Consider the following 25,999-nt stretch of genomic DNA (forward strand, 5'->3'; position numbering starts at 1 on the left):
GGCCTGTCTTCTCCCAGCAGGCTGTGAAGGGATTTACATAACATGCCTATCTTAACTGTGCTTCCTTGAATCCTGACAAGATACAGCATGTTTGATTAAACAGCTCCCTAGGAAGGAGCTCCTGCTGTAAACCGCTCGCACCGCCTGTGACCCCCATGTGATGGCCCATCACACACCAGCTCAGAGCATCTGAAATGCCACTTTTCCTTCTGCCTCTTTGGGATAGAGCAGGGCCCTCCTTACCACTGCCGGGTGTCTGGCTCCATAGGTCCTCACCCTGACTAGGGCATCCTGCCACAGTCATGGCATCAGCCCTTCTGCCTCCCTGTTAGTCCTGAGACAGGCTTTCTCTCCAGCTGCCTCCATCACTCACTCCTCCTCCTCGCCTCCCCCATCTATCTTTGGTCTGCCTTTTCAGTTTCTCTCTCTCTCACACCATCTGTCTCTTTTCTTTCTGCCTTCTTTTTTTCTCCTTCCTCTACTGACCAGCCCAACAGAGACAGATAAATCTTTCAAGCCAAGGAGACCACGTCCTCCATATATATTTGTACAACAGTCAGATGCTACAGCGGCAAAGATCAAAATCACCAGCAAGCTCGACAGAGAGATTTAATAAAAGCAGCGAGTTCTATTGATAGGAACAAGGCAAATGGATAGTTTTGATTTTAGTAGATTACTGACTGCTCAATAGGAGCATAAAAAAGGCTTCCCAGCAGCATGGCTTAGAGAGCAGCTCTTCCTGATGCAGTGCAGCCAAACAAGAGGAGTGAAATATGCGACAGGGAGCACTCTGTGGCATCCCTGACAGTCCCATCAGCTGGGTGAGGAATGGTCCTCCCTGCCGGATGAACCACGTATGGAAACAGATGAGATCTGCTTTCAGCTGAGCCTGAAGTGAGCTGTGCTGTTCAGAGAATCAGGGTGCACTCCCACTGAACACCCCTTGGGCATCAGAGAACAAGTCCGCACCTCTCAGCAGAGTCCTGTCAGCATGGAGACCACTGCTCCAAGGCGATGCAGGACTGTGCAGGGTGGTGTTTCTCCTCATTCTGACTTTAAATATAGGGGTGTCTGATACTTACACAGCACTCGCCAGTCACCTCGGTCTCCAAACGGCCACAGCTCACGGCTCCTTTGTGTGTTTAATGTCGGGAACTGAAAAACTATGGGACGTGCCCATGGTTCCCAGAAGAAACTGGGTCAGGGCAAGAAACCATCTTTGGTTACGGCTCTTTACCAAATCACTCAGCACAGCTAACTCCACATTCCTCCACGATCCCATTTTGCACACAGCTTATTTGCTCACAGCCCTTCTGTAACAGAGGAAGAAATTCAGATGCAAAGCTCAGAGAGCAAGAGTTTACCTGCAAGTGCATCCCCAGGAGGTTCAGTCACACAGGGAAGTTGGGGAGGTAAGGTGTGCATAGGGAAGGATCAGGTATGAGGATACGGGATAGCAACAAACCCCACAATCCATATCAGATGTGGAGAATCAAAAACCAGAAGGATCTCTCTCACTGTGATGTTCCCCCTAACAATGTTCATGGGGAAGTTGTTTTCATGACAGGGAATGTACTGCAAACAGCAGCCTGGCAGAAGGATGAAGACTGATCTCCAAGCACAGCCCTGAACAAGAGCAACCACACCAGAGGAGTGAGGATCAAATCACTTCACTTCAAGACCAGCAAGAACTGGCAGCATTTAGCAACTATTAAATAAGCAGAAAGGACATCGGGTTGCTAAAGCACCTCTCTGAGAGCCTGGAATACTGCAGATCGGGTCAGGAGGGGTGCAGAGCCAGCCAGCACATTGAACAGGATTAACCCAAGCACCCGCAGGCTGCAAAGCTGGGCAGGGGCCATGAGTGTGGGGTGTGAAGGGTATTTCAGCTCTCTCTGCTTAATTTTAACGCATCCAAGGACAGAGGGAACTGTTAAGTGCTAAATAGCAAGAGTGTGAGCTCAAGTGTGAACAGGTACACGCAGGAACAGAGAGCAGCAGTTGCACAATACGCCTGTACCTATCCCCGCTTTGTACTAGAATGAGCTAGAAGGTCCTTTGCGCCTGTGCAGTGCCCCCTCTGGTCATGGGCAGGCTCTCAAGATGAAGTAACTGAGTCTTCCTCCTGTGGGTAGGGGCCTTCAAGATGAAGTAACTGAGTCTTCCTCTTCCGGAACTTTTCACCTTTTAGTCTTCACGTATGGCCTGTGGGTTTGGTCGGGGTCCCAGCCATAAACCATCTGCTTCTCCCCCTTCAGGCGTCTGCTTTTCCTTATCAATAGCTGCTTATCAGTAGAATCAGTCTGCTTTTCCTTGTCAATAGAACCAGGTGTCTGCTTTTCCTTTTCAATGGTTAGTGCCTTTGTTCTGCTTAGTAGGCGTGAGAGGTACAGACAATACTAACCCCCCTGTACGTTGGTTAACCCTGTATCAATCCCCCCTTTTTCTACAAAATTAGTTAATTCTTTTACTGTGTGATTTATGACAGAGCTATCCGTGTTCCTTCTATCGATTTATGAAGTGATTTTGATATACACTGTATTATGCCAGGTACAGTCATTAAAATGAGTAGTCCTATAGCTAAGATTAGAAGGCCTCGTTTAAGTATTTCCCTGAACCGTCCAGTCACTCCTAGGTTATTTAGCCATTCAAGGCTTCTGGCCAATCTGAAAAGGTGTCCGTTAGTACCAACAAATGTCTGTACCCCCTTTTTCTGTCCTTTTGCAAATTCTGTCGCAACGTTTTATATGCTGCCGTTACCATCCAGAGTCTTTTTGAAATAGTTTCCTGTTTCTACTTGATATTTAAATTTCATTTCTTTTTTCAGTCTTCATCGTTTATCATAGATTGTTTACAATTTCAGGAAGAAAATTTTGTTATACCACAAGCAATCAGTATTAAAACAATTATCATTCCTGGCACCGGTTGCCTTATCCAGGAGAGATCAGGTAACCATGAAGGTAAGTTTTTCTACATTTCTTCAAACCCCCAGGAGGTATTGTCCTTGGCCATTTTCTGAAATCTTTTAGTTTGTTTCCAGATTTCCTCCTGATCTGTTTCAGGAACAGCAATTTTCATTGATTCTTGTTCCACTTGGATTATATCAGTGGTTTTACTTTCTGTTTCCTCTATGGTTGCTGAGATATTTATGACTGCCTTTTCTAATTCCCTTACTCCCAAAGATGGAATTAGCCATCTCACAAAACTACGAAATTAGCAAAACTTCTAACCCAGGTTCCGAGATGGGGTATCACAGCACCTAAGGTGCGTGCCCCCTTCCAGTTGGGGGTAGGGTCTTATAAGTACTTTCTCCACATAACCAATGCCATCCTTTCCCTTCAGGAACGGGCCACCACTGAACCACAATACCATATATTAATAGTGTGATTGCAATTTGAATAGTGACTTACACCTGTGGCATTTAAACAAACCTCATACCCTGGTTCCTGGTGTCATACGTCTTCGTACACAGGTATAATATTCTTTGCTTCGATTAGGATTAACTGTGCCAAATCTTAGGTTTGTCCGTGAGATAGTGTTAGAAATTGGAACTCCAGTTAATGGAAGGCCCTGCTCTTCTCCTGATTCAGGCAACTGTGCACACAGCCAACAGTCACTACAATTAACAACTTTAGTAACATTCTGCATTAATTTCAGGTATAAGTATTAGTCCCAAGCTGGTATGTCAGTTATCACATAAATCCAAATTATGACTGCTATCATTTCATATGCGAGGGTCCTGAAGGTTCAATCCGCCATGTCTTCTCTGGTTCTGGTGCTTTCTTTATTCTTGCAAGCAGGTTGTTCCTTTATCTTCTCTGCTGTAAAGGTGGTCAGTATTATTGGATATGGTCTGCTCCACTTCTCCTGTAGAGGATCTCCTGAAAAATTCTTAACGTAAACCCAGTCTCTGGATCTAAAAGGGTGAGTCGGATAATCCGTGCCTCTCACTCTTGTCCTCAGTATTCTCTTATTTCTTCTGATTGTTTTCCCAGATTGACCAGAAATTTTAGGAGATAGCCTTCTCCCACTTTCAGAAGACTTTCTCCTTTAAACTGGGACTGATACGGTCTTCCACATAAAATTTTATATGGGATAGCCTCGTCTTTCGACCGAGGTTTAGTTCAAATTCTTAATAGAGCCAGCGGTAAGGCTTGGTATCAATATCTTAACATATTTTATTAATCTGTTGTTTGATCATCTTTTCTACTTGCCCGCTGGCCTGAGGCCTGTAAGGAACATGTAGTTGCCAATCAGTTTCTAATTTTTGCTAATTTCTTGTCATTATTTTGCACCAAAGGGCGAGCCTCGGTCGGAAGAAATTGCCTCTGGTACTCCAAAACAAGGTAGTATACTGTTTAACAATGTCCCAATTACTTGTCTTGTATTATTTATTCTACAAGGGAATGCTTCTGGCCACCCTGAAAAAGCATTCGTTAACACCAACAAATATTGGTCTCGGTAATTCAGAAAAATTTATTTGCCAGTGCTGTGCCGGATAACTTCCTCCCCAGTTGTACCAATTTGATTTCTATTTTCAATTTTAGGATTATTCTTGAGACAGGGCTGACATTGTCACTAATTGAACTATGTTCTATAGATTCCTTCCTGCAATTTGTTCATCTGAGTATTTATACAAAGAGTTGCTAGCTACCTCAATGAGTTTTATTACGTTCCTCCTGAACTAGCTTCCAGAGTTGGTTATAGGGGATCGCAGTCCGCCCATCAGGTATCTGAACCCAGTCTTCTTTGTTTTCCTCTCCTTTGAGATCTCCAATCAATTTTCTATCCTCCTTTGAATATCTAGGTTTAGATTTCTCAATTGTTAATTTGCCATCAGGGATTAAGGGAATGAGTTTGGATTGTTGAAATTGGCCAAATTTCACCTTGTTGATACCCTCGGCAATGCATAATACCTACTTCCTCAGGTAGCTGAACAGCTTTCAGTAGTTGTAACATGTGTAATCTGTTTCTCCTGTGTGTTCAGAGGTGCTCGTTCTTTCCAGATGGCGCCCTGTGCATGGACCACACCAAATGCGTATTTAGAATCAGTCAAAATATTTATCCTTTTGTCTTTAGACAATTCCAGGGCACCTTCCAGGTTTCTTTCAAATCTGGTCGGCTTGAATATAGTTTCATATAGTGGCCAAGCAGTCGTGTGTTAATAGTTGCTGGATTCACAACATTAGTGACCACAATTTCTATATCATCGTGTTGCACAAGGGTGGCCTGGTATTTTAAAAAACATGCGGGAGATAAGCAGTGGGCTTCTTTCTGTTCCAGGAATGCTGATACAACATGGGGCACTAGCACAGTAATTTTCATTTTTTCTTTTTCTTTCTTTTTTTTTTTTTTTCCCCAAGGTGAATTTGCGAGCCTCTTCAATATTCGTGACAACTGCTGCCACAGCTCTTAGGCATCCGGGCCATCCTTTGCTCGCTTCATTCAGCTGTTTTGAAAAATACACCACTGCTCTCTTACAGGGTCCTCGTTTCTGAGTAAGGACCACCAAAGCTATTTCCTGTTCTTCATAGGAATATAGCCAAAAGGATTTAGTCACATCCAGAAGTCAGAGCTGCAGCTCTCATTAGCTCTGGTCTTTAAATTTCTAGAGGGGTTTCTTTTAACAGTTCATATAGGGGTCTTACCAGAACACCATCATCATGCATCCAAAGTCTGCATCATCCAGTCATTCCCAGGAACATCTGGACCTCCTTGATGGTTGGCAGTCGTGGAGTTTGACAGATGGCTTCTTTTCTAGCCGTTCCAAGTTTTCTCTGTCCTCCTGTTATTTCATATCCTAGGTAGGAAAGTCGGGTTTGGATTAGTTGGGCCTTTTGTCTGGTTACCCAGTAACCATTCAGTCTCAGAAAATTCAATAGTCCCACCATCCACGGGACACATTCTTCCTTTGTTTCTGTGGCAATTAATAGGTCATCCACATATTGTAACAGAGTCCCCGTCTGAGTGGGTGGTTTGCATGATCCTAGTTCCAGTGCTAACTGATTTCCAGAAATCGTTGGACTGTTTTAAACCCTTTAGGTAATATTGTCCCAAGTTAATTGGGTTTTCTTTACTGTGTCAGGATGTTCCCATTCAAAAGCAAATAAATTCTGGTTTTCTTTGGCCAATGGTAAGCAAAAGAAAGAGTCCTTTAAATCCAAGACGGCAAACCATTTCTGATTCAATTTAGTCAATAAGGTATACGGATCAGTTATTACTGAATATCCTCTACAAATTTGTTGATTCCTGAGATCTTGAACCAGTCTGCAACTTTTCTTTACTGGCAAGATAGGAGTATTATATTCCAATTCACATTCAGTTAAGAATTTCTATTTTAATTCCCTCTCTTGCAATTTTAGGGGATATTGTTTTATTCTAATTGGGCAGGCCCCTCTTTTGATTTCGGCTTTAACAGGCAAAGTATTTTTTGCCTCACCTGGAATTTCAGATGCCCATACTCCCAGCTATACCTGGATTGAGGATTTCTTCTATTTCAGGGAGGTCCTCCTGCTCGCTTTTTCTGTTGAATTAAAGATAAACTCAAAACTGCAATTAATTGATTTTTAACTCTTAATTCCATTTTGCCTTCTTTAAATGTTGCTTCTTGCCCTAATAAAGATTTTGGAGAATTTAGCATGCATAAAAATTTTATTTTTTTATTCCTATTTGTTTTCCCAATTTGTACTTCAAGGGTTTCAGAAAGAATGCCTCTTTATGCTTTTTTTTTTTTTTTTCGGTTTGTTTTTTTTTCTTTTCCTTGGTGGCCAGTAGCTCCCACGTCTGTAACAAATTCTTTTCCCTCTGAATGAACGCCGAATAAGTTGCTCCTGTGTCCACTAAAATTCCACTTTATTTCCTCTAGACCCTAGCTTTAATTTAACCAGTGGATCTGCTAGGGTAGATTCCCCAAGTCCCTTGTCAGCCTAGTTCCAATTCAGCCGCCGGAGCGACCCCATGGCACTCCTCCCCCCCCCCCCCCTCCCCAGCCCCGGGCAGTCTCACTTCCAACGTCCAAAACTCCCCACAACACACACACCAGTCCGGTCCCATAGGAGAAGAACCCACTTCCCCCACCTTTGCCCGACATTCCTCCTCCACCAGTTTCAAGGCATTCAACAACCCCTCAGTCCCGTCTGTTCCCACTTGTTTGCCTGCCCCGTGCTCAAACACCGGAGCTGCGCAAGCTCCCCGTCTTGGTTTCCCCCCCTCCCCGTTTTTTTTTTACAGCTGCTCACCCTGCTCTGCTGGGGTTACAGATGCCTGCCTCTGCAACAGTACTTCTGGTTTCATGTGAATGTGCTGCTTGTTGCCAGTGACAGCAATTTCCTCCTCCTTACCAAGATCTGATGGGACAGATAGAGAGGGTGCTCCTCTCGGAGGTACCTGTGATATATTATTTTCCTCTTTATTTCATTCCCCCAATATCACAGGCTGAAAAACATCTCTCCAGCTTAGCTTTCTGTGCTTCTCTTAACAAATCCTGTAACCCGCCATCTTGCCAGTCATCTAATTTCTCCAGCTTTGGGTTTTGTTTTTTTTGTTTTTGTTTTTGTTTTTAATGTCTCTCCGAGATCGTGCCACAAATTGAGGTTTTAAAAGCGCTTCTCTTACTGGGGAAGCTGGATCCACTCCAGAATACATTTGCAAGGTTTTCCTTAATCTTTCTAACCAATCAGTAGGAGACTCATCCTTCTCCTGATGCTCACTAAAAGCTTTATTAATATTCTGTCCCCTTGGAACTGCTTCCCTAATTCCCTGTATTACAATCTCTCTCAAGTCTGTCATGCTTTGCCTGTCGTGGCCACTCTGATTATTCCAATAGGGATTCTGATTAGGCCATTTTTGCTCTCCGGGAGGACCCGGAGACATTGGAGTAGTTAAACAAAGCACCCCTTGAAGTAACAAAGCGTTTGATTAAGAAGGATTATTCCTTTGTTTCTTCTTCTTTTCCATCATTGTATTGACAGGAAAATCTAATCATTCTTATACATTCTACACAGGATACAATGATTTCAGGGGCAGCGTCCGCTCCGGGGGTGCCGGGACCGAGTCCGGGAGGAGCCGCGGAGCGCCCCTGGGAGCGCTGCAGCCGCCCGGGCCCCGCCGCGGCCTCACTCCGCCTCTCCCCGCCGCAGCGCAGGTAACGGCCGTGCCCCGGTCGCACGCGGGGCTCGAGGCTTCAGCCCCTGCCGAGGAGGGACCGGGGCTCTCGGCCGCGGCAGCTCCGGCAGAGCCCGTGCGCTCCCGCCCGCGGCAAAGACAACCCCTGCGGGCCGGGCCGGGCCGGGGCGGGGCAGTGGCCGCGAACAGGAGCGAGCTGCGGGAGGTGCCCCGAGAGCCGGCTCTTTGTGGGGCAGGAAACGACGCGGAGGTTGCTCGCGTTCGGCTGCGCCCACGAAGGCTTCGCTGGAAGCAGCGGAGGAGCTCCGAGCAGGAGGGTGCGGGAAGCGGGGTCTGGAGCCGGCGCTCGCTGCTGAGCGTCGGGCGAGCAGGTTCTTCCCTTCGCTGCTAGGGCAGCGCAGCGGCTGAGGATGGAGCTGCCGGGTGTGGGGTGCCTTTAACGGCTTCTGAGTTTCCGAGCGTTGCCCGCGGGGGAGGGCTGGAGGGGACTCTGGGTCCTGAGCGCTCAGCCCTAACGCGGTGGCTGCCCAGGAGCTGCTTCCCAGCGCGGGGCTCAGCCCCTGGCTCGGCCCCGTTGCTCCTGGGCACGAGGTGGCGGTAGGGGAGGGAGGAAGAGCCGTAAACTGGCAGCAACGGGAGCCTGGCTTAGGCTTGACCCGCGCGGAGTCCACCTTACGGGAAGCAGTGCGGAGCTTGAACCTCAGCGACGTCCTCCCAGTCTCCAGCCACCAGAGAACATCCAGCCCTCCTGCAGCACAGCCCCCTGCACAATACCCAACAGAGGACCCAAATCTCGACCGGTCTGGCGAGAGTCAGGATCATTCCCACGCCATGGGGCAGACCAACAGGACTGACAGGATGGAGAATGAGGATAGCGCAGAAGATGAGGAGGAAGCACCATCCCCAACACAGGACTCTGCTGGGACAGATGAGGAGCAGAAGCAGCAGGACAGCGATGGGACAGTGGGCAGCGAGGGTGCAGAAGAAGAGCCCGCAGCAGCAGAGGGTAGAGCAGAGCAGAGACTGAGCACTATCCAGCATTTCTTCTATGCTCTGCTGGCTAAAAACGGCCCCCCTGCTGCCAGCAGCACACCAGAGGACACGGCTGCAGCAGAGCATTCCTCTCTAGGCGGGAGACCACCCACTGCCCCTGCAAGCACCACCACACAGCAGCCCAAGGAGCATCACAAGGAGCAGGAACCCCCGAGCCCAAGGGCACAGGGCAGCTCCAGGGCCCCGGGCGGCGCGGCCACGCGAGGACCCCCCTTTGACACCCTGCTCAGCCGCCACCGACACTCTCTGGAGCCCTGCGCAGGTTCATGGCACAGGTGGCTCGAGCCCTGCGCGAGGACTGTGGCCTGCCCCAGCTCCAGCAGGCCTGCGCCGAGATGGTCTGGAGGACGGGGCTGCTCCTGAGGCTGCTGAGTGAGAGGCAGCGTGACCCGGAGCCCTCTGACCTCCTTGAGCAGTGTGTGCGGGAGGAGGATGCCGGCACCTCTCGTCCCCATGCCCAAGTCCAGGCGGGGGAGATGGGCAGTGAATCTGCAGAGACGGTAGGAGAGAACGGGGCACGGCTGCAGGTGTGTGCCTGGGCAGCGGGGTATGGAAGGGGCCTCCCTTCCCTCCCCGCTCCTCTCCTCCCTGATGCACTCTCCTTTTCTCCCAGGAGATGGCCAATCACACCTTTGACCGCTGGCTGCCGCCGGTGCTGGCGCTCTCGCTGTTACTGACCCTCATCACGTCCGTTGCTCTCCTGGTGCAGTGCTGTTTCAAGGTGAGCCAAGGACTCGTTTGCCAGAGCGCTGCCAGCCAAACCCTGGGGCTGGAGAGCACAAGGGCGGAGTGTGTGTGTGTGTGTGTGTGTGTGTGTGTGCTCCCACAGTGCCCATGCTGCTCCTGAGGACATCCCGCTTGGAAACACTGTGAGTGTGCGGTGCCTGGCTCCCACCTCCAGCAGATCCCAGCTGCTGGGACAAAGGGTCTGTGTGGGGAACAAACCCAGCACCACAAAAGTGTCCATTGGGACACAGGGAGCGAGGGGAAGTTTCCCAAATTATGCACGAAGAGCACAAACTCTGCCATAAACCTTCCAGAAATGCCCCCAAACCGCCTTCAAAAGCCCCAAATGACACTCAAACCACGAGATCCCAGAGTGCAGACATCCAGGTCCTGCTCCTAAGCCTAAGGTGCCAGGACAGAAAGCTGGTGCTTGGCAATGATCCGGCAGAGGAGCAGGTGAGTAGAGGATGGGGGGGCTCCTCCGAAGAAAGGGGGGTAACAGCTGGATTTGGGGCTGATTCCCCTAAAAAGACCTTTCCGTGACGGGCTGTGCTTGTGGTGGCCCCAGAATACTCCAAACCCCTGATTCTGGGTCTGCAAAGGTTGGGGTAGGGGGGCTGGTGTGGGGGGTACCCCGCCAAAACCCAGCACAGCCGGTGGAGGGGTGCGGTGCGGCGCCGCTCGCTGCTGCCATCTGTGTGCAGAGTTCGGTACTGCAGGCGGTGGTGGTTGGAGGCGGTGCGCGGTGCGGCGCCGGGCCATCAGGGATGTTCCTGCTTAGAAGCAATTGCCAGAAGCAGATGCAAGGCGTCTACAGGCCTGAATTCCAATGCGTTGTTTATCATGCCTCACCAGAGGGGCAGGTTCCCACCCTCAGAGGGGTCCCCTCTTTCATGTTCAGGTGCTAAGTCATCCTCATGCTAAAAACTCAAGTTATTTCAGCTAAGGCCTAATGGCTTGGTCTCAATTTCCCCCCTTTTCCTTAAAATTGTGCAAATTCTTTTGCACAGTCCATAGTATGCACACCTCTTGAGCTACTGTAGGAACTTTCCACCACGTCCACAAATGAACAATTGTTAATAAAGCCGTAGTCAGCAGTAGCACAAGCACAGGGTAGACCAGTATATCAAAAAGTTCAGTTGCTGTAAGAGGTTGCCATTTTGTCCCTACCAAGAAAACTTCCCACCAGTGGTGCTCTCCAGTTTTCTTGGTGTCAGTGATGATTTGTTCGATTTCTTCTACATTATGCTTAACAGCCCATATTGCTTGGTGAGAAGTTTCGTTGGCCTTCTGCATCATCTTCTCCAGCTCTGGGTCATAGAACATTTTCTTTAGCATTTCTATTTTCAGTCCAATCTGTAGGGCAGGTATATCATGGTATAACACATCGCTATCTTGTATTAGTTGGTAAATAGTGACAGGGGTGGTGTAGGTAAAATCGCATCCAATGATTTTGGTAAAATTGCACACACAAAAGTTAGTAGCATTTGTTTCTTCGATACACCTGTCAATTGTTGCATTCTCACACGCGGTTCTTATACAAGTGTCGTGGTTTAAACCTAGCCAGACAGCTTGTTCACTCACTCCCAGTGAGTGGTGCCGGGCTGGAAGCAATTGAGGCCCCCCCCCCCCCCCCCCCCCCCGGGCTCTTCTCCTTTCCGGCTCCCAGTGGGATGGGGACGAGAATTGAAAGAATGCAACTCCCACGGGTTGAGACAAGAACAGTCCAGCAACCAATCACCACCGCTACCACCAACGACAACAATGATAAGAGAAAATAACAAGGGAAGAGAATACGATACCACCTGCTGATCACGGGCCCATCTATATGTCGCATCTCTGCCCTGATGGCCTGAAGTGTCATGGGCCCACGGGGCCAAAAATAATTCACCCTTATGTTGCCAATCTAAGTCCATCTGTGCCACTTCAATCTTAGCAGCTTTATCCACTTGTTGGCTGTTTTGGTGTTCCTCAGTGGCCTGACTCTTGGGTACATGAAGATCTATGTGGTGTACCTTCACCACCAGGTTCTGCACCCACTGTGGCAGCAATATCTTGCCACAGTGCAGCAGCCCAGATGGGTTTACCTCTGCTTTGCCAGTTGCTCTGCTTCCATTGCTGCAACCACCCCCACAGGGCATTTCCCACCACCCATGAGTCAGTATAGAGATAAAGTAGTGGCCACTTTTCTCGTTCAGCAATGTCCAGGGCCAGCTGGATGGCTTTCACCTCGGCAAACTGACTCGATTCACCCTCTCCTTCAGCAGTTTCTGCAACTTGTCGTCGAGGACTCCATACAGCTGCCTTCCATCTCCGAAGCTTTCCCACAATACGGCAGGACCCATCGGTAAACAAGGCATCCTGCCTTTCACTTTCTGACAGTTTATTATATGGAGGGGCCTGCTGCAGATTTTTGCTGGGGCTGAAGTATGTAATAACACAACATTTATTGCAGTTTTACTTATGGGAGAAGCCTCAGTGTGTCCTTATATATGGACAAGGCTGCCTTGGAGTGCAAAGGTACAAACAGTTTTCAGGGTGAGCATCTAAAAGAGAAAAGAAACCTGTTAGAATGTACCTAGATTTCCGATGCTGTGGTGTTAGTGAGCTCCAAGTGCCCATCGGATGAGCTTCGGATATTGCAGTTGTGAAAGCTGCCTGCCCTGAAGTGTTTGCTCTTTCCTTCTGCTGGTGGTGCCGCATGTTCTGCATGAACAGTGATTTCCCAGAGCGAGGGGACTTTAAGCCATGAGGCTGTTTCTTCCTCTCAGGCTGGGTAACAGCGAGGGCGGGTGGGGCGGGCAGGCACGGCAGGAGCCCTCTCTCGGTGCTGTGGGGATGAGGGATGGAAGCCATCAGGTGAGCTGGATTCACTGGTTCCTTTCCCACCTGCAGAGCTGCCGGGAGCAGCAGGCAGGGCACAGAGGCCTCTCTCTGGCTGTCCGCATGGGCAGCAAACACTCGTGAGCGGCCACTGCAGATGAGGCAGAAACCAGGGCACCGGCAAGCAAATGGGGTGTGTGGGGAGCCAGGGTGCCGTGTCCCACCTGCCCAGCGTCCCAGCGCTGCTGGAGCCTGTGTCCCGGTGGGAAGCCTGGCTGCGGGGCTGGGACAGGCTGATGCTGGTCCCTGTCTCTGGGAGCCTGGGAGCTGATGCTCCCCTGGAGCAGTTACACAGGAGAGGAGGAGCTTTAGGAGAAATCCTGGCACTCCAACAGAGCAGCCCCCAGGAGCACCAGGAACACTGCTAGCAAGTAGCTGGATGGACCACCGCCTGTGCATAGACACCTTTTCTTCTGCCTCCTCTGCTTGGGGCTGGCTCCTTGCTTTAAACCCTTTACATTCACCCTTTAAAACATGTATGTTTTTAAGACTCCACTTCCCAACCCAGGGCTTTGGTTGTGATTCTGCCTGGCTTTTCTAGAAAGCACTGGGTTTGTTTTGTTGTGATTTTTTTTTTTTTTTGGGGGGGGGGGTGGGGGTGGCAAAAAACGAAGGGGGTGACACTGTGACTTACCCTCCTCCTGAAGTCCCCAAGTGCCTCTGAGAGCCCAAGTCACGACAAGCCCAGAAATCACCCTGTGATTTGGGAGAGGCAGCTCTGCTGGGAGTGGATGGACACCTTCAGCCCCAAACAAGGCTGGGAATTGGGAATGAACCATGGAAACTGGGTCAGAATTAGAAAATCTCTTCCTGCCATGGACTGGGAGGGAACTCCACCTAAAAGTGGAGTAGAAAAAGCTTGCAGCGCTGCAAGCAGAGAGCTCCAACCATCCTGGGCTGTGTTTCGGCATCTCTATCTGCTCCAGCTGGAATGTCTCCCTGCCTGGAGGCGTGATGGGAGATGGCTTTGTGAGAGGCTGTGACCAAGTAAGTAGTCCACGTACCATGTGTGTGCCCCTGGCATCTGGGTAAAAAAGCCTCTCTCCAGCCATGCCAACTTGCTCCATCTCCCCTGCTCATCTCTTCTCCTGCCCTCCAGGGCTGCCGGTGCCTTTGCAACAGGCTGCAGAAATCTTGGAACCCTCAAGAGTAAAGTTGCTGCTGTGGGATCCCCAGTGCTGCTTCCTGGGCTGGGTAACATCACGCAGGTCTACTCCGTGCAGTGGGAATACCTCAGTGGTGCCAGCTCCCACACCGTCCTGCAGTACTACAAGGGATCCCACAGCCCAGCCATCCACGCACCCTACGCAGGACGAGCTGTTTTCCGTCCATCCGATGGATCTCTCCTGCTGGAGGAGCGTGTCCAGGAAAGTGACAGTGGCATCTACAAAGCAACTGTCAACATGGGAGACAGGGAGAGCCTGAAAATCCTGCTGGAAGTCCTCAGTAAGTGGTGGGCATGGGAGGAAAGAAGGGGGTAATGGGTGCAAGCAGGGCAGGGGCGTTACCTGAGTGTTTATGGACTATCAGCCTGTCATGCATGGAGACATCACCAGGGAGACTCTGGGAAGAGGTTCCCAACATGTCCTAGGGGAGCAGATTTGGTGATGCTGCCCAAGGAGACCTTCCAGGCTGTGACAGAGGGCTGGGCTCTATCCTGGAAACACAGTTCCCTCCCTTGCTTTCTATTCTCAGTGCAGGGAGGGAGGGACTGGGGGAGTGCTGTGTGCCAGTGCCCTCTGCAGATGGTACCTCCTCACGTGTTGAGGGCAGGCAGAGCTAAGCCCATGGAGCCTCCTTATGGAGAAGTCAGGACAAAGTTCTCAGCCTCAGGCCACGCTGCCTGACGGTCTTTTTGCAATCTGCCGGTACCAGATGCTGCCTCAGAGATAAGAGCAGACTTGAAATAACACAGAAGTTCCTCCTCGATATCACTCCCAGCAATTCCCTTCATTTACTTTGGCATTATCCCTTCACTGCTGTCATAATGCTGCTGCCATAATGCTACCACAGCCCTTCACCTGGGAAGAAACCTCCCTGAACATCACAGTTGCAGGTGATGGCTGCTGCAGTTTCACCTCCCATCCCTCTTCCTTCTCTCCACCCTTCCTTGGAGATCCCTGGGTGGTTTCATCCCATGCCTCTGCCTCCATCCCCCAAGGTTCAGCTGCCCTCTCGGGAGGTTGTGCCCCACGTGCTGTTGACAGGAACATCATCCCCATAGTAGGATGATCAGCAGCAATTCCCAGTCTCTGATCCCACCAAGGCACAATCCTCGGCAGGATGGATGGCAGGAGATTGGCAGACCCCTCTTGGAGGAGGTCCCAGGTTGATGGCCCTTGGCCAAGGCGATGGTGAGCAGAACATGTTGGGGGGGGGTTGGAGGGTGGCCAAGAAAGCCTATGGGCAGCACTTGTCCCAGGTTGGACATTCCATGGACCACAGCCTGCAGCACAAAGCGCAGATGCGACACCAGGTGGCAAATGAATTGAATGTGTCCTGGTGACAGAGAAGCCCCATGGACCACCAGAGCCACCCTTGCTGGGCCCAGCGGTGGTCTCACTCCCAGCTCCTCGGGTTTGTGTTTTCCAGGTCTCTCCCCTCCCTTGCAGGATGTGCTGAGGATCGCCGTGGTTGCTGTGGTCTTTGCTGCTGTCTCAGCATGGGGACTGATCATTCCCATCTGACAGTCTGAAAAGCTCTGGACAAGTGAGTCCAGTCAGGGCAACTGAACTCTCATGTGGTTTGTGTTGGAAGGGATCTTAAAGCTCATCCAGTTCCAATCCTCTGCCATGGGCAGGGACACCTTCCACGAGAGCAGCTTGCTCCAAGCCCCTGTGTCCAACCTGGCCTTAAACACTGCCAGGGATGGGGCAGCCACAGCTTCTCGGGGCACCCTGTGCCAGTGCCTCAGCGCCCTCACAGTGAAGAAGCCCTTCACCCCAGCCCTTTGGATTTCAGCCCTGCTGTGGGTGCCTTTGGGCTTAGCCAGCTTTCTGAGGGAATGCCCGTGGGGCATCACAACATCATGGACCTCAGGCAACTTCTCTTTGTCCAAGCCAAAACCATCCTGAGATACAGTGGAAACAGTATCACACCCACAGCTATTTGTAGGGTCTTCTTATGTCGTTGGGCTATGCAGGGTTTGGCACAGAGGGAGGCCACTGCAGCCCTCTCCTCTGCCATGCGTGTGGGGCACCAGAGCCCCTGGCTCCAGAGATGCTCCACACTTTGCTCCTCCTCTCCCTTGCATCTCCTTTGAAATGTCCCAGTGCAGCAGCAAGGATGCTCTTTCCATCCGTTAGAGGTCGGTCTGGGTGTTTCTCACCTGGCTAAGTCAACTCCATCTTCCAGGTTTAATAGGTTCTCAGCTTCAGTGGAGTTCAGCCTCTGGGATGCCTGCACTAAATGGCAATGAAATGAATTCATTTCTGCCTCTTCTGTCCTGGGTTCAGCAGTAGCAGCCATTTTTCTCCTTCTTAGTAGCTGGCGCAGTGCTGTGGTTTTGACTCTCAGCCTGGGAACGGCGGTGATAACACCCATGTTTTTAGTTGTTGCTCAGTAATGTTTACCCTGACCAAGGACTTCCTGAGGCTCATGCTCTGCCAGGGAGGAGGGGAAGCCGGGAGGAAGCAGAGACAGGACACCTGAACCAAACTGTCTAAAGAGGTATTCCATACCACAGCACGTCGTGCCCAGTGTATAAACTGGGGGCAGTCACCCGGAAGGGCGAGATCACTGCTCAGGTCAGGGTAGACACAGCAGTGAAGCAGCTGTTTATTAATGTCATTGCAAAAACGGGTCTCCTGGCAAGCAGGCATACACACAGCAAAAGCAGAACAATGATTTGTATTTCCTATGCTGTCCGCAAGTTCCCTCCCTTGTTTCCCCATTGGCTGGGGACTCCAAGGTTTACAGCCTATTCGACACGTATCAGCTACATGCCAATTGTCCCACCTCTCCCCTTACTCGATCTCTTACATCTCCCCTTACTCAGTTTTGTATGCCACTTCCTCTCATTTGTTTATCTCTTTTTATGGATCGATTTCAGAACTCTCTGGCAGACACGTGGTACCTCGACTTACGTTTAACCAACCTGCACCGGCTTAGTCACAGGTAGTACAAAGAGTATTCTTTTTAACCACAGAGTGTATCTTTCGTCCAGAGATGATACTGTCTTTAACCACAGAGTGTGTCTTTCTAAGTTACGGTACCTCAAACCCTTTGTTTTGTTCCTTGAGTAACAGCCCCAGCCCCAGTACGGAAAAATCTTAATATTGGAAAGCCTTAATCTTGCAAAGCCCCATCCCCAATTATGCAAAACCAACACTGTTTCTCTTACACTCCCTCTTATTCCTCTGTATGTGACTAAAATGTGGTGGTGTTTGAAAGGAGACTCTTTCTCCTGGGTGTTTCTCATTAAGCAGCAATCTCCCCTCAGTCAGGTTAAAGCCATTCCCCCTTGTCCTGTCCCTACACTGCCTTGTAAAAAGCCCCTCTCCAGGTTTCTCAGGCTCTCTCAGCCTGTCTCCAGAACCCTCACAGCATCTCCGTGGCCTCCTCTGGCCTCACTCCAGCAGCTCCACGTCCCTCTTGTGGTGTTGCCCCAGAGCTGGATCAGGACTGCAGGGGAGGGGTGTCTCCCCAGAGTGCAGCAGAGGGGAAAAATCCCCTCCCTCGACCTGCTGCTCACGCTCTGGGGATGCAGCCCAGCACAGGGGGCTTCTGGGCTGCAAGCAGATAACGATCTGTTTGAAAAGGATGGCTGGTTGTATCTGTTGAAGTCAACTGCAGTGGTGCCTGCAACAGAAAGACCGAAACTGGGAGAAGGTGCTGCCTCTCTAAAAGCTGGACTTTACATGGTGCTGAGCCCCTCTGCTCCCTGTGGACGTGGGGCAGACTAGTTCTGTGCACAAGGCTACCTGAAAACTGTCAAATCCTGGGCAGGAAACAGCAACGACACTTGGAAAGAGATAGAAAGAAGACAGAGGAGGGGAAGAACTGCCTTCTATCTTTTTTCATACCCTGCTGAGCTGAACACAGCGTCACCTCTGCAACATCAGCCTGCAGAATCTTTATTATTACAGAAAATACAGGTTTGCATCAAAGCAGTCCTAAAACACACTACCAGAAATACTTGGCACAGGGAATTCAACACACAGACCTTACACGTCCATGGAGACTGCCATCCCCAAATGCTACTGTATCTCTTCCTCCCTCTGGGCCCTGTACTCCTTCATGCTCCTCTGCAAGCAAGAGCAAAGAACAAACGTTAACAGCGTATACCTGAGCAGCTCGTACACCCCATGCCGCCACTCTGATCTGTGCTGTGACTCCTCTGCCCAGTGCAGAGGATCCTGAGCAGCTCTGGCAGAGCTCCAGGTACCTTCAGAAGTGACTGAGCTTTACATTCACTCCAAGGAACAGGAAGCCAGGCCATGCTGCAGGTCAGGCAGAGAAAGTCTGAGATAACTCTAGGTTCTTTATGCCTACAACACAGCTGTCAGCCCTTTCCTCTCACCTCTGAGACCAAGAGACAGAAAAGCCCCCTGAACTCTTCAGGAATAGTCTCACCTCAAAGGTGTTGAGTACATGTTAGCAAACACCCATCAGGTCATTCATTCCTTTCTGGCATGGCTCAACAGCAGGAAGGGCCCCTTTGGGAAAGAAGATGGGCCAGTGGTTTCCAAAGGGGTTGGTGGCCCTCTCCCTCACTGCTCTGGGCAGTGTGGTTGTTCCTCCATGACGGGAACAGGCTCTTACACCAGGCACATGCCACACACTTCCCTCCTACCAGCCCGCCGTCAGCACCCTGAGAGCTGAGCTCAGGCCAGGCTACGGTGCAGGAAGGGCAGAGCCAAACCCTGCAGGAGCCCCACAGGGAAGGGGTTCCCTTGGCAAGAACAGCCTCAGCACTACTCATTTTTAGGAAATTAAAGAGCCAGCAAGCACAAACTCAGATACTCAGGGGAGCAGCCCCATAAGGAAGGAATGAAATAACACTGTCCTCCTGCGGCAGCAGACAAAGCTGTGGAGCCTAGATGGAGGGCAGTAGACTGAGCTGAATGGGCTGGTGTGCTGGGAGGAGTGAGTGATGGCCTGAGGCTCAGAGTTGCCAGTGCTGCCTGTTAACAGAGAACACAGACCCCTCTGGGAGGCAAGTCAAGAGACAGCACAAACTTTTCAAGAGAGCTTTGGTTCACAGCCTGATGAGCAAAGCTGCCAGATAAGCAAGAAGAAGCAGAAGCAAATTCTCACCGCAGCTATGTATGTCAGCACCCTTTGGGTTGGCTTTCCAAATCTTCTGCTGATTTAGGGGCAGGTGAAGCACCCATCACCCCTGACCGGACTTAGCAGATCCACCTTACCCCGGCACTGCAGTACCGTGCCTGCAGAGAAGAGGGAGAAGAGTGGTTTTCTTTATTGAAATGACTCATGGTGGAAACCTGACGTGAACAGAGGGGATTCCACAAAGGAAGGGCCCTGAACGTCAAAGCAATGCACACCCCATACCTCTGGTCTGGATCCGGAAGCTGATCTTGCTTTCAGAGGGGTGTGTGATACAGTAGCCACAGAACTCCGCATCAGGGCTGCAGGAAGGGCGAGAGGAGAAGAGAGCAGTAAAACCCAGGCCAATCCACAGCAAATCTCAGGGAAGTCAGAGGCTTGGGCCACCCCAGACCTGCTGGGGCTCAGGACGTTTCTAATATGACTGAGGGTCTTATGGGAGGGATGTGCTCAAAGGACACTCCCCCTGTAACCTTATTCACACCCTTCCATCTATCTCTGAGCTGCAGCTGGAACTTGGCAGGGGAAAGACCTGGCTGGCACCCTGGTCAAACAGGGGATCCTGGCTGCGTGGAAACCTCCCTCCACACAGACCTGTTGCAATTCTGCTGGGCAAAGGAGGCAGATGGGTCTAGGGCACCACAAGATGTTTGCAGACTGCATGACATCTGCCTTCACAAGCCGAGGTGGTTGGTAGAACATTTGCGCACACAGCAGAAAGCACAGCCCCTCACAAGAAGGCTGCTCTTTTTCTTGTCATGGTGAGACATCAGAGGAATTCACACAGCATTTGCAATGCGACTGTCATTTGAGATGGTGCATTGAACTTCCTGCTGGAATTCTTCTGAGCCTTCCCAGTGAGTCTTCACAAACCCCCAGTGCCTCCCAGCTGGATAAAACCAGTGAAGGCATTTGTATATTTTAATGGGGGCAGCAGGATTACTAATTTCCAGCACCAATTCCTGCATCTTGATGGAAGCATTAAAGGGGATCAATTTGCTTAATACTGGCTGTTCCTACCCTCTTTTCTGACAGCACTTGCCCCAGAAGGCGACATAGGTACTGCCTGACCACCTGTACTTACAGAGTTGCACATCATTTTACCCAGAGCCACGTAAGACATTCAGAAATCTGTCACATGTCTGCCATTCCATTTCCTCTCTACTAACCATCAGAGCAGCGAGGGCTGGCTGTTCCTTACGGGACGGGGAGCTGGGAGCATGAACAAAGGTGCAAAGGTGGTAGCCAGGGCCAGCCAAGGGTCCAGGTCACCAGGCAGGTTTGTGGGGGTGAAATAGGTGCGAGGCCGGGCCAGGAAGACAACCTGCAGGTCGGGTGAGGGTAAAGAGGGTCAGACAAAACCTATGAGCACCAAGCAGATGTACAATGTACAACATTGAGGAGAGGCTGATGTTGGGTCAGGAAGTCAGCCCATGGGTCAGCATCCAACAGCTGAGCTGAAGACCCATATAGATACAACACAGCCCAGGAGGGACTGAAAGCTTAAATGGGGTTCCTGAGCCTGTGGGCAGGGTGTGTGTGGAGGCCCCAGGTGAGGCTGTTCATACTCATCAAGGCCTATTAGCGCTCTCAGGGCTAACAGCACAAGGAGAAAGTGAATCCTGTTAAGGGAGGGGGTAGGTAAGGAGCCTCTGGCATGAGCTCTGATATAAATTCTCCAACAAGCATGCACAGAGGTAGTTTTGCCTTGTTCCAGCAGCAACTGAGATGCAACTTAGTGAAGAAGGGCAGAACAGGAGACAGAGGAACCTCCAGTGGTACCAGGGGCTGTAGTGACTCCACTTACCTCACAACCATGTAGTGGAGGGCATTGCCAAGCGTGTGGTCCCCATCGGGAAAAACAGACGTGACTCAGTTTCCATTTGTCCCATCCGCCCGAACCTGCCGTGAATGGGGAGAGAAGAGATGCTGTAAGGTTCTCTGCATACCAGCCCCAGGGTGAAAAATCAACAGCTGTGCTCAGCTTCAGCACAGGACTTGTAGCTCTGGCTGGCTCATCGCTGTGGCTCGTGGCTCATGTCTCAAGTGCTGGAGTGTGACCAAGAGCAACTTCACAGAGGAGGGAGGGAAGGTGGCAAAATTATCGAGCTTAGAGAAACATCCCCCTGGTTATCAAAGTGCCTGTGCACCCTTGCTCCTCACAGGAGAGAAGAGGAGCCCAAAGAAAGCTGCCAGCTTCAGGATCCATGGTGGAAAGAAGCTGGGAGTGACTGTTGAGGATGGTGTGATACCAGGTCCTGCCACCAGCACAGGGCTAGACAGGAAGTCAAGAACTCCCCAGGGAGGCTGTCAGCAGGGAAAGCTTATCCCACTTCAACTATAAGCCCTCCCAGTTCTCGCCTGGTTACGCTGCCCTATCGGCCAACGAGTCCCTGGACTCACCCGATCCACCTTCAGGATCGCTAGCAGCCGCTCTATCGGTCGACGAGTCCCCAACCTGCTTGCAAGCCCCATCTGCCAAGGGGAACTACGCTGCGCGCCAGATGTCTCTGCGTGCCTTACCAGCAGCCCCAGGCCAAGCGTACGACTTATAGGCCCTCTAAATTACAAACCTAAATCCCACGCATACCGTTTCTCCGCAGCCGGCACAGGTTGTTGTCTGCCCCCGCAGTGAGCGGATGAAAAGCGGAGCTCCTCCAGGCAAGCTGCCTGGGGTGCCTAGGATGTCTCCCCTAAGCTGATCCTTCAGCTGAACAGATGTCTCCTGCCTGGCTCACCAAAGTGATAATGGGATAGACTCCACAACTCGTTAAACTTGTAAAGTAGGTATGCTTTATTCAGCGCTGAGACGCATGGGGGATCGTTCCTCCAAAGGCATGCCCGCTGCAACCTCGTTTCTCCCCTTATTTATTCTCTAAAATTATACGTACGTATTAGGTTACACAACATGCCTATACATATTCATGTCCTATCCCTGCTTCGTATTATAATGAGCTAAAAGGTCCTTTGCGGCTGCGCAGTAACTCCCGGTGGTCGTGGGTGAGGGTCTCAAGATGAAGTCAATGACTCTTCCTCTGCTTAAACTTTCTACCTCTAATAGTTGCTCATGCTCCCTGGTGACTTGGTCATTGTCCAAACCACAAAGCTGGCTCTAGCCGGTTTCAGGACCCAGAAAGCAGGAGCCAGGTTACTGTTCCTTCCTCTTACCAGTAGCCGTGTCCTCCCATCCTGTTCTAGCACAGCATAATGAGCATGAAAAATGTTTGTGGAGTATGGGCAAGCATTAACATCGTTAAGCAAGCGGCTTAACACTACCCCTTCCTGTACATTGGTTAAATCTTTTTGCATTACTGCTCCCAGGCTGAAAGTCAAAAACACAGCGCTGCACCAGCTACTAAGGAGAAAAAGTGACTGCTACTGCTGAACCCAGGACAGTGTTCAGCTCCTAAGTCTGAGGCCCAGAGTCTCAGCCCCACAGTCTCAGCCCCACAGTCCCAGCCCAAGAGTCTTAGCCCGAGTCTCAGACCTACAGTCGTAGCCCGAGTCTCAGTGCCAGAGTCCTCATTTGTGAGTCTCAGCCAGAGTATGTTCCAAAATCTGACCACCACAGTCTCAGCCCTGTGAGGACGGAGGCACGGACCCAGAGGTAGAGTGCAAGCTGGATCGTTTATTGCAAAGCTTACACAATATTTATATGCTTCCAAGCAATTAGCAGAGCACATCTGGGTTTGCCTTGCAGTTACATCAGGTGAAAGTGATACGTGGATTGACTCCAACTCCTTAGAGTTGTAAAGTAGGTATGCTTTATTCAGCTGAGGTGCATGGGGGTTGCTCCTCCAAAAGCATGCGCACTCCCCTCTTTCCAGTTCTGACATCCTCGTTCCTTGCCAGTTCCAACAACTTCCAAGTACCAGTCAGGGACGGCTCGCTCTTAATTGCCTGCTGTAGTTCCTCCTTCCCATGGTCTCTGACAGTTTTGATACATTCCGACCCCCACACAGCCCCACAGTCTTAGCCCCACAGTCTCAGCCACAGAGTCTCATCCCCACAGTCTCAGCCCCAGAGACCCAGCCCCACGGTCTCAGCAACAGTCTCAGCCACAGGGTCTGAGGCTGAGAGTCTCAGCTCCAAAACCTGAGCACCAGAGTCTCAGCTACAGTCTCAGCCACAGAGTCTATATTACAGTCTCTGTCACAGAGTCTGACATTCAAAGTCTGAGACCCAGAGTCAGAGCCACAGAGTCTCAGCCCCAGTCTGAGCCCCAAAGTCTGAACCCCAGAGTGTTAGCCATAGACTTTCAGCAGCAGTCTCAGCCGCAGAGTCTGAGTCTGAGAGTATCAGCTCCAAAGCCTGAGGCCCAGAGTCTCAGCCACCGTTTCAGCCACAGAGTCTCAGCCTCTGAGTCTTAGCCCCTGAGTCTGGCCCAAGTGGTGCAGCAGGAGCAAGGACACAGACAGGGACGAGGATGAGGTACGGGCAGGAGCAGGCAACAGCTCCGCCTCTCTGCCTGCTCCCTGCCCCATGCCTGCTTCCCACCGCTCCTATCCCTGCCCCGCGGGGAGGTGGCCCTGGCTCAGTCCACTGCTGGTGAGGTGTCAGGCTTGTACAAGGTGGTCGTAAGTGCGAAGGAGGCGATGAAGGCCCCGCCTTCAGTTCATGCAGTTCCAACCCCCTCCCCAACGGCTGTTATGTCATTGCTGTTACGTCCCTGCTGTCATTTCAGTGATGCCAGATCCGAGTCAAGCTTTTCCAGTGAGGACACATCGTTCTGGGACGAGCCGATTTCCCTTGCCTTCAGAGAGCACCCAGCACACACGTGTGGCAGACGCGCACAGACTGCACAAACACGTACTGAACGCACACGTGCTGCACGCGTAGATGTGCTGGTCTGTAACACGCCCCAGGTGGGGCAGAGCGACCAGCTCCAACGGCAGGGGATTGTCCCATGTCACAGTGGGGACGCACGCTCGCAGGCCCGGCCGATGAAACTCCTGCGGCGAGGCCCCATTGTGAGGTGTGAGGTGTCCCGGGCTGTATCTGCCCAGCAGGGCCAGCACAGCGCCAGATCCGCTGCTGGTCGCAGACGAGAGCTCCTGGTTTGGATCCCCAGCCTTGAGCCTCGTGTGGTACCAAAGGCGCTCAGGCCCTGTGTTGCTATGGCACCGCTGCTGCTGCTGCTGCTGCTGCTGGGCCTGGCCCCCGGCCTGGCCCGGCCCCTGGGGCCCTGCCCGGGGCCCTGCCGCTGCCGCGGGCGCCGCCTGGACTGCAGCAGCGCTGCCCTGGCCCGCGTGCCCCTGGCCACCCCCCAACGGCCCTTCTCCGTGCTGTGAGTGCCCTGCAGCTCCGGGCGCTGCCCCGGACACCCCGAGAGCGGCTCCAGGGACACGCTGCCTGTGGAGGGCTGATGGGCAGCGCCGAGGGGGCAGCTCCAGGCCGGCCTCACGGCCACCCCGCAGCCCTGGGGCAGGGGAAGGGTTTGTGCTGGGGGTGACGCTGCCAATGGCTTCTCCGCAGGGATTTCACTGGGAACGCGCTCGCCCTCATTCGCCCTCAGCCGTGGAAGGGATACCTGTGGGCTGAGAAGCTGTGAGTATCCACCGGTATCGGACATGGCACAGGGGTTCCGGGATCCCCATCCCTCCGCCGGGCTGCCGAGCCGAGGCTGTGCCGAGCACCGCACCAGTGCTTGCCACGTGCAGCCAAGGCCGAGCTGCTCAGCAAGGAGCTGTGTGAGTCCCCAGAGCTGTTCCGTGGCGAGCAGGGCCCTGGGCTGTGTACCTCCTGCCAACCGGGGCCATCCCTGGGCCTGTGGAACCCGTGCTCGGGCTGCAGTCAGGGTCAGCAGGCTGGGAGCAAGCCCCTGCTCCTGCCATGAGCGTGATGAGTCGTGGCGGGACCCGGAGAGATGCCGCAGTGACACTGCTGCAGGGTTGCTCCCCTAACAGCTCCATTGCACCCGAGAGCCGCGGGTGCCACCGTTCGTGTTCGTCTGTCTCTTGCAGAGTCCTCCAGCACAACAACCTGCTGGCCGTGAAGAGGCGCTCGCTGGGGGGACTGCTCCTGCTGAGGCACCTGTAAGTACCCCCCTGTCCATGGTGGTGGGCACGGCCTCCCCCCTGCCCTGGCCCTGCTGCTCTACAGTCCGCCCCAGGAACGGCTTTATTCCTGCGGGTATCCCGGCTGCAGCCAGAGCAGAGCAGGTTCTTGGTGCAGGGGCGGGCTCCGCAGGGACGCGCTGCACTCCCATTGCCCCACGGCCGAGCAGGAGCAGGTGGCTGCTGCCCTTTCCCTGCACAGACCTGCACGAGGCCGCCTCCTCCAGGGCAAACCTTGTGCATTCGTCTCCTCTCAGCTCGGATGCCCCAGAGCTGCCTTGGAGTGAGCTCATGGTGCAGCTTCATCGCCTGTGGAGAGGAGCAGGCACTTTCCATTCACCCTCACGATGGGGTGGGGACTCTGGCTGAGCAGGCCATGAAACGCTCCCCACAAAGGTTCTTCTCTCCTTGTTTGCTGCAGAACAAGCCCCCCAGGCAGCGAGTTCAGGCTGGGACAAGGAACCTTTTGGTTTCTAGAGCCAGGCCAGAGGACTCCTGCGCACATCAGAGCAGGGCTGCGCAGGGAGGTGACGTTTAGCAGCTAAGGGCAATAGCCCCATGTTGGTCACACAGGGCGTTACAGCCTGTCCCTGAGGCCTCACTCAAGAGGTGCTCTTGGGGCGTGCATAAAGGACCTGCTCTGTTACCAGAGGAAAATCAGCCCTGAAATACCCCTGGTGGGATCAGAGCTGGGAGAACCTCTCTGAGCTGCAGCCACCCCCGTCAGGAGCGTGACCTCCGGTTACACACCACTGCAAGCCAGTGCAGGAGAGAAACCCCACGTGAAATGAGAGCGATGGCACGTCTGTGCCGCCAATGTCAAAGCACCTGAGAGGAACCGGGACAGGGCAAATGTCACCAGCGTTTTG

General features: G+C 52.1%; 1 long non-coding RNA gene across 1 annotated transcript; it reads right to left on the reverse strand.

Moving 5' to 3' along the window:
- Window positions 1-17,853: 17,853 nt before the first annotated feature.
- On the reverse strand, window positions 17,854-19,803 carry LOC133262167 (uncharacterized). The gene is made up of 3 exons (XR_009741230.1): window positions 19,300-19,803; window positions 18,361-18,443; window positions 17,854-18,032 (listed from the first exon to the last, which is right to left on the reverse strand). It is a non-coding gene; the product is annotated as an uncharacterized LOC133262167 (long non-coding RNA).
- Window positions 19,804-25,999: the final 6,196 nt, after the last annotated feature.

This window comes from Pezoporus flaviventris, unplaced genomic scaffold (assembly GCF_033815535.1).
Source record: "Pezoporus flaviventris isolate CSIRO_AGI_PZ_B2104156 unplaced genomic scaffold, CSIRO_AGI_Pfla_v1 ptg000191l, whole genome shotgun sequence".
In the NCBI taxonomy this organism is placed as follows: Eukaryota; Metazoa; Chordata; class Aves; order Psittaciformes; family Psittacidae; genus Pezoporus; species Pezoporus flaviventris.